The 14,483-nt window shown below is 33.5% G+C and overlaps 2 protein-coding genes across 2 annotated transcripts in view; one reads left to right on the top strand and one right to left on the bottom strand.

Moving 5' to 3' along the window:
• Nucleotides 1-13,666, bottom strand: part of LOC145295940 (myotubularin-related protein 9-like) — a 165,990-nt gene extending 152,324 nt beyond the window's left edge. The window contains exon 1 of the mRNA XM_080141822.1: nt 13,568-13,666. The gene's annotated coding sequence lies outside the window, so the exon portion shown is untranslated. The remainder of the gene's footprint in view (nt 1-13,567) is intronic.
• The window catches only part of LOC145295941 (zinc finger C2HC domain-containing protein 1A-like), a 99,802-nt gene that overhangs the window by 26,201 nt on the left and 59,118 nt on the right, over nt 1-14,483 (top strand). The gene's annotated exons all lie outside the window — the stretch shown is intronic.

The raw sequence follows: 14,483 nt of genomic DNA, 5'->3' as shown, positions 1-14,483 counted from the left end.
CATGTATGTGTATAAACACCAACACGCAATAACCCAAGTTTATGCGACTTCATAGTTTTATGACACACACACACACACACACACACACACACACACACACACACACACACACACACAAGCAAACAAAAACAACCACACATGCACAATATGTATAAACACAAACACTTGCGTGAGCAAGTTTATGTGGCCTAATAGTTTAATGGCACACGCACACACACACAGCAACATTGCATAGAAGGAAAAAGTATAATATCAAGAGCAAAAATATCAACATGTAAAAAAGAAGCAGAACGTACCATAAAGTGTGCGAAGAGAAAGTGTTTTTTTTTTTTTGGTGTCAGATAAATATATTTTAACAATTATTTTTTTAAACAAGTTTTTTTTTAAACAAGTTTTTTTTAAACAAATTTTTTTATTGTGTCAAAGCAATAATTTGTAAGCAGTTTTTTTTTGTGCAAGTGTTAGCAAAAGTGTTTGTCTTGACTGATAAATAATGTGCAGGAAATGAGTTTTGATGTATTTTTTTCCTGTACAAGTAGTTTTATTTGTTATTATTAGAGCTATGACAACAGAATATTCTTTTCATTGTTCTGACTCTCTAGTATGTATCCGTTGATATCTTATATGCTTTTATATAGAGTGATGTGGTTCTTGGTTGATTAACTGTGTCTAACTGTGTCGGATATATACTGGAGAGTCAAAACAATGATAAGAATATTCTGTTGTCATAGCCCTAGTTATTATGCAGTAGCGTCGCCAAAGAAAGACACACACACACACACACACACACACACACACACACACACACACACACAGCAAGGGTGCGTAGAAGAAAAATTATAATTTCAAGCGCACAAATATCAACGGGGGGGGGGGGGGAGCCAAACGTACCGTAAAGTGTGCAAAGAGAAAATGTTATTTTTTTGGTATCAAATAAATATATATTAAGCAATTTTTTTTATTGTTTTTCACAGAAAAATTTTTGATTATTTTGTGCCCAAGAAGTAATTTCGAAGCAGTTTTTTTTTTTTTTTTGTGCAAATAACGAAAGGGTTTGTCCTGACCGATAAATAATGTGTAGCAAATGGTTTATGAGGTTTTTTTGTTTCAAGTAGTTAGGCGGTGTTTCATTTGTTGAGTAAATTGGAAAAAGCTGTATGTAATTGAGGAAAATGTTTGCGATCAGTACTAAGCAATGTGTAAATACATCTGTAATGCATTGTTGATGAACAGCAGCCTTGGATAATTGGTGTGTTTTATGCTGTAAGTAATCAGTCAGAAGGTATCGCTTTTGTGTGTATGTAATCTGAAGAGGCCATATTGCAATATAACTAAGCGTTGGGTTTTGAGGCTGATACCGTTAATCTTGAATGTAGGAATGTTGAGAGTTCAGCCAATCGAAATGCAGGGAATACGTAAAGGGAGACCTCATTATTTGTCTAGTGGAAAAATGGAAAGAGTATGCGATGTGTATGTATTCAGTAATCAGTTAATGGCGGTATAGGCACAAGAAAGTGAAAAAAAGGATAAAGTCATGTGGTGAAGAATGAGGTGGTAAGAGGACTTATGAAATAGATGGAAAAATAGGAACTACTTCCTATAAAGATAATGGCGATCGTGATGATGTCGCTCTTAGTGTAGTATTGAGAATCCCAGCTTAAATGCTATATAGGTAGTTTTTAGAAATAGAAGTTATATAAGCATTTTTGGTTTCCCATCGTCGATTTAGCAGGGTCAGAGAAGGTTAGATTTGACACCCATCAAACTAAGCCACCTTTAATGACCTAGTTTAGATTCACCTAAAATTAGGGGTGACATGCACTAGAAATTAGGGGTAACGGGAATTGTGGTCGTAGGTTTCCAGTTGGCGACCATGTGGGCTGAGAGTTGGTCTTGGGCAGCAGAGAATGTAGACGGGAAATCTTGGGTCTCTGACAACCATGGGTTCCAGATATAGGTTTGCCTTTTAATAAAAGAATTGAATCTTCAAATCCATCTTGTGTTATCAATGCGTCTGTCTGCAGCAATGACCACTCCCCACGAGATGGAAGCCCAGTGTCCAAGAAGATATCCGCTGGACAAGGCAAGCAGGTATGTACGATTATGTATTCGCACGTACACGTTGAGACCTTTCAAGGCAAGAACTAAGAGCATACACACACCCATATAAGTAAGAACATATATGTAAGAACACACAGACTTTAAAAGTACCCTTAGAAGTAAACAAGAATCGTAAAAAGATAGTAACAAGAAAACGTAAAAGAGAATAGCAGCAGGAACGCTTAATAATAATAGTCAATAAATAAATAAACAGGACGCAAAAACCATTTCGGAACATTAGGATGTGATGTATGATTTTATTATAACGCCTAAATATGTCTTAATGAAGTTGTAAAGTTACATAATGTAGTGGCTAATAGTCTCGACATAATAAATTTGTATGTGGCATCTGTTGTTGTAAACCTACGGTATTTTGGTCCAGAAGGGAAAAACTGCAACGCTTTTATTATATATAAAATAAAATAGGGAATAGGGATGACTATGCAATTCCTACATACCTATAAAATAGAGCTACTAAACTTGACATAGTGGTATGCAACAAGAAGAAGAAAAAAGCAACCATGGTAGAAGTTAGTGCCCCTAATGATGCTGGATTAAACAGAACTGAAATAATGGAATATTGAGGTCTTTTGTACGGCATGAAAAGAAACTAGAATCTTAGGAAAATCGCCATTATTCCAGTAATTATAGGAATGACCAGACTCATGAAAAAGAATTTCAAAAACTACTTGGCAAATATACCCGGTGAACCAAGTGCACTTAAAGAGACAGTTAGAATCTTTAAAAGATATCTCGGTTGGAATCTATGGGATAGGGCGAGTGCCTGTCATCCGGTTGGATACCCCATTCCCAGCAAGGCAAAATGATAAGAAAATTTAAAAAAAAAAAAAAAAAAAAAAAAAAAAGAAGCAAACATTGTTTCTATCATTCTTTCATCACTTGTTCATTACATTCACTTGAGCAATCACCACAATACCGGAATTATCTATGGATTAATCTACTTAAAATATTCCAGATGGTTTTAATTGCATTTAATTTACAAAAAAAAAAATATATATATATATATATCTATGTATTTGTACAATTTAATTGAAATATAATGGGAAGTGACACGACATTTGACTTGCACAACAGAAAACACCTTGCCAGAAGTGCTACTAGATATAAATGAAGCAGGGGAACAGTGTAGAATTCTGATGACAATTACTTAATATTATGCACTACTTGAAGTCGTTGAAATGAAATTAATTGACAAGAAAAAGAAGACACTTATTTATATGAAGATAAAATTAATTGATAAGAAAGGATTAAATTAATAATACTACAATTATTAATACTACTAATATTACTATTACTAATAATAAGGAAATATTTTTTGTGTTTATTAAAAGTGAAAAAAATGCTTTCCTTTCTCTCTTTTTTTTTAAAACTTTGATTCACCCCAAACAAGGCACATTACCACTAAGACTTAAAGTATTACTAATCTGGGCCTCGTTGGTACATTCTTTTGATAGCGTTTTTTTTTTCTTTCTTTTTCTTCTTGTTTGCTTGAATCATTATTATTTAAAATCAAAATGTTATAAATAATAAACAGCATACATTATGTCTAGGGATATGACAACAGAATATTCCTATCATTATTTTGACTCTCGAGTATATATCCGACACAGCTAGACACAGTTAATCAACTGAGAACCACTTCACTCTATATAAAAGCATATAAGATATCAACTGATATACACTTGAGAATCAAAACAATGAAAAGAATATGCTGTTGTCGTGGCCCTCATTATGACTAATGGAAGCATATTTCTTGTGTCAGAGTTATGAAAATCACCAAATCTTTTATAATTTCGATAGTTCCTATTTACTTGCCTCTTTGCGAGGGCAAAGTTAGACACAAGGTCGGTTTTTAATGCGGGAAAATCCAGCTCTCCAGAAAGGGACACTTTAGATTGGAACAAGACTAAAAAATTGTCTCAACCTAGAAGGGTTTCTCTTTCACTGATCGAGGACAGAACACAATACAGCACTAGAACAGGTATCGAATCCTGCTCTCAGCCAAAAGGCCAAGCAAAAATTGAGCATTTGAGCTACTGACTACTCAGTTCTAATTGTTACTATGTCTGCTCTTTTGACATTGACACATAATTACCATGCTCTTGTTATACGGAGTTGAAAACTTTTGAGTCTACTGTTTACTCCGTTTAACAATGTTTTTGTAATCCAATCCAAAAGAAAATTTCAGTGCTTGTTTTTTTTTTTTCTACTTAGACTCTTGACAATTGGATCCTCAGAAAATGTTTCTTTTAATCATTGAAGCTCACAAACAAATTTCCTTGCCAGATCTTTGCAAGGTTCTTTGAAAGCTTTTTTTGTAGTGTCAAACATTATCTTAAATTAATCATTTGAAACTCGTTCTGATGTAAGAAAGTTACTCAAGTAGGATCAAATAAATTTCTACTTGGCTATCATTAAACCATTGTATGTTAGAAATGCAAGTGACTTGGCTGTATTATTGTACTCAATGTTCATGCCTTCATTTGGCAGACGTATTTTGTTACCAATTACTGATTGCACTTTGTGTTTACTTAGAGTTTCCACATTCGTATCTTTTTTTCACGCCAAACAGTAGAGACATTGTCCTTTGATAATTAATTATATTCACTAAAGTATTAGGTTAAGTTTCTAGTCTTTTTACTTTATTTTTCACTAAACTAATAGTTTAGAGCTACTTTTATAATTTTAATTTCAATAAAAAATGCCAGTAACCATGAAAATTTAAGATAGTAATGACTATGGTGGCTATATAATTTATTATAGCGTGAAATAAAAATTACTAGACATACTTTTGAGTCAAAGCAATAACAACTACTACTTATTTATTTGACTTTGATTTCATTCAAAAATTCATAAACTATGTCATATCTGTTAAAATATTCTTTTTTGCATAACTAAAAATAATAATTCGTTTTACTTTTATATTATTATTAATATTGTCACTCATTAGGAGTTCTCACACAGGTTATCATCAGAAATTGCTCACTTACAACAACCGGTGGTGTCCCTGGAGTCTGGGTGACAGATTTCCAGTACTCTGCATCATTGTAATAGCCGCTTGCATTGACTTCTCGCTGGTAGTGGAGGTCAGTTTAGTGCTTTCTCTCCTCCATCTTTCCTTCCTCCTTGACCTTTCTTGATTTCGTGTGGTGCCAGTCTATCCATACACTACACTTTTATTTTATTCTATTTTATTTTATTTTAGGTGAGGGAGGCGTTGTTAATTTAATTTTCTGTTTTTTTTTGTTTGTTTTTTTTTTCTGTGTTTTTCCCGGTTTTCTTGGTTCTTTGTTGGAGTGTTCTGTTTTTATTTTATTTCTATTCAAGTTGTTGGTTAGTGTTCTTGGTTCATGTGTATTGGTTTCCACATTCAAGGCTTTTCCTTAAGATTTCAACTATTTCATTATTACTATCTTCTCTGCCTTCCCCCTGATTCCAATTTCTCTCATTTTTTTTCTAAGTTTTTCATGATTGTTCCTAGTGCTCCTACAATTAGTGTTATCTTCACTTTCTGTTTCATATCCCTTCCAACTTTCTGAGTAGTTCCATGTATTTGCATCATTTCTCCATTTTCCTAATTTTCACCTTGTCTGCTGGAACAGGGAAATCTACGATCTGGCGGAAATTTTTCCTTCCTGTTAATCACTATGACATCTGATCTCCTTGCTGGATGGGTTTATCCATATTATTATTATTATTGTTGTTGTTGTTATTAATAAAAATGGTTCTAGGAGAGGAAGTTGCTGCAGAATGCTGGATTTGTGGTAAGACCTCAGAGTCAATTGCGCACCTTGCAGCAGGGTGTAGTGGACTGGCCCAGAGAGAGAGTACCGCAAAAGACACGATTGCATGGGACTCCGGATATATTGAGAGTTGTGTAAGAGGGTTGGGGTGAAGTGGGCTGGAAAATGGTGTGAGGAGGTGCCTGATGAAGTGAGAACAAGTGAGAATGGCAAGGTAGAGGTATGGTGGGACAAAAGTATCATAACGACCAAGTAATTGGAACATAATCATCTGGATTTGGTCATCATTGACAAGGTCTCAAAAAACTGGCAGATTATAGACTTTTCAGTACCCTGGGACAGGAATGTGAGAGAGAAGGAGAATGAGAAGTGGAGCAATTATGCTCCATTGGCCTTGGAGATAAGGTGTATACACGGGGTTAAAACACAAATAATCCTGGTCGTAGTTGGTACACTAGGAGTAGTATCAAGTCGTCTGGAAGGACAATTGAAAAAACTACAAATCCCCGATGTTTTAGGCGGCCTTCAGACCTCTGCAATTGTAGGTACCACCAACATCCTTAGGAAAACCCTTGATCTTTGATGCTCCTGGTTTGAAGCCGGGATTAAGGGAAATCCTCTGGAAATGAATCCCATCCCTTTCCAGAGAGACGTTGATAAACAAAATCAGAATTATTATTATTATTATTTACTAACTAGGAATTTTCTTGCATATCATTATCAGTGATTTATTTTTATTTTTAGTTTTTTAGAAAAAATCACCACTTATCAAGGTCCAAAGGCCACACAAGGATCAGGATTAATGGATGTCAGGTGGCCTGTTACCATGATGATCTGTAATGATAGTGGAAGTTTGGCAGAATTTGAGAATTTGGCTCAACAAGAATTTGTGATTGCTCACTGATAATAAATAGTAGTGTTCCCTGGAGTCTGATTGACAACAAGTCTTCCCAGATTTCTAACACTCTCTGTCATTTTGGATAATTGTTTAAAGTCATTTTGCTTTATTGCAACGGCCGTTTACCATTGATTTCTCACTATCATTGGTGTTCTCTGGAAGTTGAGTAATAATAAGCCTCCTCAAGGTTCCAGTAGTCTCTGCATCCTTCCAGTGGATGTCTAGTGAGTGCTCTCTCTCTCTCTCTCTCTCTCTCTCTCTCTCTCTCTCTCTCTCTCTCTCTTCATTATTTCTATTCTCCTTGACTTTTCAAAAACATTTAGTGTTATACTGGCTTTGGTTGGCACTACCACCACCACCACATGTGTTTGTGTGTGTGTGTTTTTTTGTTGTTATTTCTTGGGAGGAAGGGAGCAAAGGAGTTGGTTTCTTCTTCTTCTTCTTCTTCTTCTTCTTCTTCTTCTTCTTCTTCTTCTTGTTATTATTATTATCTATATAATATTCTGCTTTTTCCTTCCTTAGTTAGTCCATACGTTACATTTTGAAAACAGCCAAGTACAATTTTCAAAGCCCAAACTGCTTCAAAAAAGGCTAATCTTGTTAATTTTTTGAACTTGAGTTCCTTCAATTATAATCAAAATCGAAACCGAAACTAAAACTTATGGAGAATTCTTAGTATAGTTATTTATTACAAGAAATGAAAGAAACGATGGTCACTCGGAAAAAAAGATGTAAGCGTGACATACAAAATAACACACACGCTTTTTTATTACTATACAGATAAGATAAAATAAGGAGATAAGAGTTATTATATTGGGTAAAATATAAAATAGTGATTAAAAAAAGATAGATGAGTTGAGTGCCTTCAGCTATGATCGAAACCTAAAATAAAAATTATGAAGAATTTTTGTATCAGTATTTATTACAAAAAATATGTATATTCTGGAATGAAATCTCAACCAATGAAATTTGCTGGAAAGCGTGACACACAAAAGAACACACACGCTATCGTATTTATATATAGATGATCATTGTTGTAATGGTGTGAGAAAGGAACTCATAGTAATTCCAACGTGTTGCAGTTCTTCACTGAAGAAAGAAGTCAGGGAGATATTACACAAAAAAGGGAACATTCGGAAGAAACAAGGCAAAACAATAACATTGTCTGCCAAGAGGTTCTAGACTGAAGTAGAAAATTAAAGATTGTCTCTTGTAATGTGATTTTATTATTTGTATTGAGCTGCACGATATTACCTTCTAGGTATTTATTTGTACTTTTTTTTCTTTTATTCAATTTTCACCCAAAACAAAGCACAGTGCCACTTTGAAGTAGGGGGCTACTATCAGGGACATAAGTTGCAGGGGTATTATGAAGAGAGATGAGTAGCAAGATGTCTGTTCACATTAGACTTGAACTTCTGCATGTCAGTACAGTTGGGAAAGCAGAATCCCGGATAGGAATTTACAAGTCTAGCAGTTCTGGGGAAGCAACTATTGAAGTAGAAGGCCTTCTTACACCTAGGGATCTCTACTGTGAAGGGGTGGGATTTAGTTACTTGTCGGTTTGTTGAGGGTATTTACGTCGAGGGGGTACAAGTTCTTGTAGTTCGTCAGAGCATTCACCATTAAAGTACTTGTAGAACAGGCAGAGGGATGCAATATTTCGTCGATGGGACAGCAGCTGAAGCCTAGATGACAGTTCAGGACCTATCAGGTTGACGACTATCTTTTGAACCCTATCCAGGAGTGAGAGACAAGTAGTAGATGCACCAGCGAAATGTGACAACAGTACTCTATACATGGGCGAATGGTGACCTTATAGAGGTAGCCTTAGAGAGTACTTATTAATTCGTCTCGTTTGAGTCAGTTCTATATTTAAAATACAATGGACACTATTTTCATAGAAATGTTAATAAACTCATATTTGCTACATGTTATTAGTTTTACTATAAAAAAAAAAAATTTTATCCAGAAAAATATCAGCTTTATCAAAATATATTTATGGATTAAATATATTTCTCATTCCATCGAATTTCCACATGTTCTGCTAAGTATTGTTATTATATAGAAATAAAAAGACTCATTATTTTGCCATTTAAATTACATATATGTTTGTGTTGTGTACACGTGTGTAAATTAGATAGATGCACTTAAAAAAGAAAGTCATGCTTTCTCTAAATGCTCACAGAGATATTACGGAATGTTAGAAAGTGGTTTAATCAACATAAAGTGAGAGGGTAAGAGAAATAGATCGCTAAAAAACAGATGGGTGACTTATTCAGTTAATTATAAAATACTACTAATCACAATGATTAAAACAGATTTTATTTTTCAGACATAACTCAATTCTAGAACTATGCATTTTTGTGTTATTAAAGTATATAGGAATAAAATTTTAGGGAAACAAATTTTGATTTACTAACATTTGGTATAGTAATAGACAAACGAGAATTGCACGTCCTAACATATAAAGAAATTATTTTTATTAATACATTTTTGTTTACCTAAATTTTGGTTAATCCTTTTCAACTTGTATTTCATTTAAACTTTTTGATACAATCCTAATATTGAATTGGTTTCCTGGGCCTTAACTACAAATGCAGATGACACAAACTCTCTATGGCAGCACCTCAAAGAGCACTGGTGATTCAGCTTTCACTGATTTTTTTTTGTTTCTTCTTTTTTTGTCTCATTTTCTTTCAGTCGAAGTTCTCATAAATCAAGGGGACCCCTACTTGGGATTAAGATTTGAACTCCATATGAGATAGATATTCGAATATTCCATTAAAGTTTTCCTTTACCTTTCAAATACTGAGTTAGTAAAGAAGTCAAGAACATTTTCCTCTTTTCAACTGACCATTTTAATATGTTATCTTTTTGGTTTCTTGGTCTTACTGGATTCAGTGACAAGAATTCTTCTAGTTTAGTGGAATATCCAGCTTCTTGTTGGTACTTGAGATAACATCACTTGGATAAGGCCCACCATTCCTTATAAAAGTTAGTATGGATTAGTCATACTGCAGAGATCTTATCTGAGCAGTGACTACTATGTGATTTTGAATATTTAGTCAGGGTTTACTTCTAGGGAAAAGTATCCTATGCCAGATTGTTCTGACAAACCCATGTACAGTTCGAATCTAGTACATGCAATGTGAAGTGGCTTGTTACTTTTAACACTTCTGAAAGCAAGCTTCTCTCCTTTCATCATAAACACTTAGATACACGAAATGAATGGTTTTCTCCTTTAGGAATCCCTTAAATTGATAAGCTCCTAGGAATAACTTTCACTCTAGACTTTAAGCTCCTAGGACTAACTTTCACTCCAGACTTGAATTTTTTTATTTAAATTTTACAAAGGAGTCACCACTTATCAAGGCCCAAAGGCCACTTGAGGATAAGAGTTAATGGGTGTACAATAGTCAATGGGAAAATGTCGTAGTAATCGTTAGTAGTGGAAATTTGGTAAATTGGATTACTTAAGGGGATGGCTCATCAAGAACTTGTTCACGTTAGACTTGAAGATGACCATATTGTAGTCAGTTGGAAAGCAGGAAAACGGAACAGAGTTCACAAGCGTGCAGTTCTAAGAAAGAAGCTTTGTTCATGGAATCTACATTCAGGTTTAGGCAAAGATAAAGAGTGGGGGGAAATATTGATAGTGGTTTTATTTGGATGAGTGTTTTTTGTGAAAATATTATGAGATATAATATTTTATATAAGACAATCCCAGCTAAATGAAAATTGCTCAATATACAAGATAGAGCAAATAAATCATAATTTAGGTATTGAAATTTTATGATTTGAAAAAGTTAATTTTCAAATATAGAATTTTTTAATTGTTTGCAAACAAAGAACACGAACAAAGAAATTTATTAAACTGTATTCTTTGTTTGCAAACAATTAAAAAATTAACCTTTTTAAATCATAAAATTTAAATACTTAAATTTATATATATATATAATCATAAAATATAAATATATATACATAAATCATAAAATTTAAATACCTAAATTTATATATATATATATATATATATATATATATATATATATATATATATATATATATATATATAAATTTAGGTATTTAAATTTTATGATTTAAAAAGGTTAATTTTTTAATTGTTTGCAAACAAAGAATACAGTTTAATAAATATATATATATATATATATATATATATATGTATATATATATATTCAATAAAAATTCGCTCTATAGTAATAAATACGAAATCTGCATATATTTAAGTGTATTTTATAACCGGCAAGGTCAGACCCTCACCCCTGCTAGTAATCAGTAAGTAACAATACAAAGAGAATTTTCTTTTCTTGTAAAATAGAAAGTTAAAAAAATAAAGATCCCGAATCAAGAAAGTATCCAGATAAGAATTTCAAATCCTAAACGTGAGCTGTTTTTACAGACATTCTATTGATTCTGACATGTTTTATCTCAAAAGGCAACTAAATTTGGACTGGTTAAATTTATTTATCTGTATTTTCTTGAGGAAGCACATTGTCCTGGGTCAACGTGGCTCTGCTAAGTTATTAATCTAAGAAATTAAAGTACTTTTTAAAAGCTAAGAAAGTGTTTTATATTAAACAAACAAAAAAAAGAACTCTCACAAAATATTCCAGATGATAGATTCATGAGTTTTGCTAATTAACTTTTAAATTTTACACAAGAAAAAAGAATTTTTAGAAAATTTTATCATAAGAAATGCAAGAGTTTAATTCAATTGATGCCCCCACCCCACTGCTTCAAAATTATAACCCAACATAGGTATATACTGGTAGCAGTGTGAGAGTATATATATTTTTTTCTTACTAAATGAGTCACCACTTATCAAAGTCAAAAGCCACTTGAGGATAGGGGTTAATAAGATAGAATGAATATAAGGGGCTATTGTAATAAGGGGCCAAATTTATAGGGGCATCCTAAGTGGAGAGTTGTGCAGCTAGATGTTTGTCTACATTACATTTAACTTTTGCATGTTGATACAGTTCGGGTAACACGAAGCGGAGAAGAAATTCTAAAGGCAAACAGCTTGAAGAAAGAAGTTATTAGAGTAGAAAGCTTTTTTCATAATCATCTGGGGGCCTCTACAGTGAAGGGAGGGGGTGGATTTTGCTGAGATTAGTTTTATTTTTCCGATATTTATTTGCCAAATTCAGTTCGCATTGGTTGGTTGAAGGTTTTCATATATCTATTTCCTCTGCAAGTTCAAAAGTGAAAACAATACTTTTTCTATCTTAGAGTTATGATTTTCATGAAAGCCTGACTTGAACTCTTTTTATATTTTCACATACCGATGCAGATATAGACCATTATGCACACTTGTATTCATACTAGTGAACCCATATTCTATTTGTCTGCTGATATACCCACACGGATGTCAATCTAATATATAAAAGGTTATATGTCTGTCTGTCTGTCTCCATATTTTCAAACTCTATCTCCTCCAAAACTAGAAGTTACAGAGCACCGTACATTCATCTTAGCTAATTTTTAATTGATGATCAGTTCATATACGTGTCACATTGGTACAGTGGTAACGTCACCAGCTTTGAATGCTAGTTTTAGTTTCGATTCTAGTTGATGGCACCCAAATACTTTTTTTCTTAACTTTTGAAATCACGACTCTATAATAATATATACAAAATCTGGATAAATTAAAATATCATATTTAAGCATATTTTACACCCAGGAAAAAGCCCCCCCCCTCTTATGTTTATAAAAAAGGTTTATTACAAAGAGAGGAAAAGACAGAGAAAGCATCAGCGAGACAAGTTATTCTTTTAATTTTTTCATACAAGTCATTATTATATATTATTTTTTATTTTTATTATTTATTTATTTTTATTTTTGGAATCCTTTTGAGATGAATCTTCATATTTTGTGTATTCATCTTTTCTTTCCTTTTTTTTGTGGACTGTTATCCCCATCTTCATAACTGTTGTTTCACCACGTTTCAGCCAACTCATCCTCTGGCCTTCTTCAGGTGGTTAACTGAGACGAGATAAGAGTGCTGAGTCTTGTAACTGTATTCCCAATAATTACTGCCTTCTATAATTGTTGTTGTCTCACCACGCTTTGGCCAACTCATCCTCTGACCTGCTTTGGGAAGGATTGAAACCGCTATCTTCAGACAATGCTCACCTGGAACTGTTAGAGACTCAACGTTTCTATCCACTGCACTACAGGCTTCCCCCAAATGAATACACGTCATTATTAGTTATTGATCACTGACAATAATCAAATTTGCAGCACTCCCCACCTGTTTCGATAATCATTGCAAATCATTTACTATTAACAGAAACTTACGATAAGTTCTAGCACCAACATTGAATTCTGAATAAAGCCCTATGAATTTATCATCAACATTGTCTGCTCTTTTTGACTTCTGTTTTTTTTTGCTACAAGCACGGTATGGTTCCTTCTGATTAATGATTATCTTCTTCTCAGGTAACATGAACCCCCCCCCCTCCCCATTTCCTTATGTTAAAGATTGCTTTCTTGTCCGCTTGATCATGTCATCCATACAAAATGGAGAACAGAAACCGAAAGTAAAAAAGAGCAGACACTCTTGATTATCGCCCCTTATGCTATACATTTTCTTATTATATTTATTTCTTGTTATAAATATGTTTCAATAATGAATTACAAGCACTTAATAATAAGAAGTTACTTTCCTATACATTTTCTTGATTAAGTTTAAAACTGATTTATCTTTTTTTGGTCTATTTCTCACTTCTAATAAAATCAACAGAAAACTAATGTAATGTTGAAGTGTTGTATTTTCACTTACCGATGAGTGAATAAACCATTGTACGCCTTTGCTATGGTCTACAAGAACTCAAGTTCTTTTCGTCTATTGATAAACTTACTAGGACATCCGGACAGTCCCATAAAAACATCAGGGAAACAATTTGTATACGTGCCATATATAGAGAGGGGGAGGTAGAGGGGGGGAGATGGAGAGAAAGAAAGTGCACAGACAATCTTTCTGCTTGAGCCAAAAGACAGAAATACATGACTCGGAAATCAAGTGTTTTTTTTTTTACTTTTGTCTGGCGTCACCTCTGACCTTTTCATTTAAAAGCAGCTTTCGCTATATGACATTACTTGTTTAGAAAATCTAGTATCTTTACTATAAATTGACATTTTGTATCTGTACGTTTATAAGCAAAGTTCATCTATATAAATAAAAGCGAAAATGTGTGTATGTTTGTATGTATGTATGTGTGTTTTGTGTCCACTAAAAACTTTCGACAGACAGAACAAAAATTCACAAGCTTGGTATCATTGAAGCTCCATCTTTCGCCCGAAAAATATCGAAAAATTGGCCAAAAACGTTAATTTTTTCACCTCGAAATCGACAATTTTCTACATGGATGGGGGGTCAACAAAAACCGTCCTCTCATGACGACGACCGGTTCTACGCATGCGTCAGATGACGTCATGACCTGATTTAGTTTAAATAGTTGAAGAACTGACTAAATTTCATGTACGTCGTGTTAGGTCAGTTGGTTAGAGCGTTGGTTCATTATCTAAACGTTTTGGGTTCGAATCGTGGTATGAGATGTCTTTTCTTTTTTTTTTTGATTTTAATTTAAATATTGAACCAGTATTATTTAAGCCATTTTTCATGTAACGTTCGTTTTTCTGTTTTTTTTTTTTTTACTTCGCTTATTCTTAGCTTTTGATTAGCACCTCCATCCCCT

This window comes from Euprymna scolopes, chromosome 16, assembly GCF_053919585.1.
Source record: "Euprymna scolopes isolate OS-2025 chromosome 16, ASM5391958v1, whole genome shotgun sequence".
Taxonomy (NCBI): Eukaryota; Metazoa; Mollusca; class Cephalopoda; order Sepiida; family Sepiolidae; genus Euprymna; species Euprymna scolopes.
Note: the sequence above shows the minus strand (reverse complement) of the source record. Positions and strands in the feature narration are given on the sequence as shown.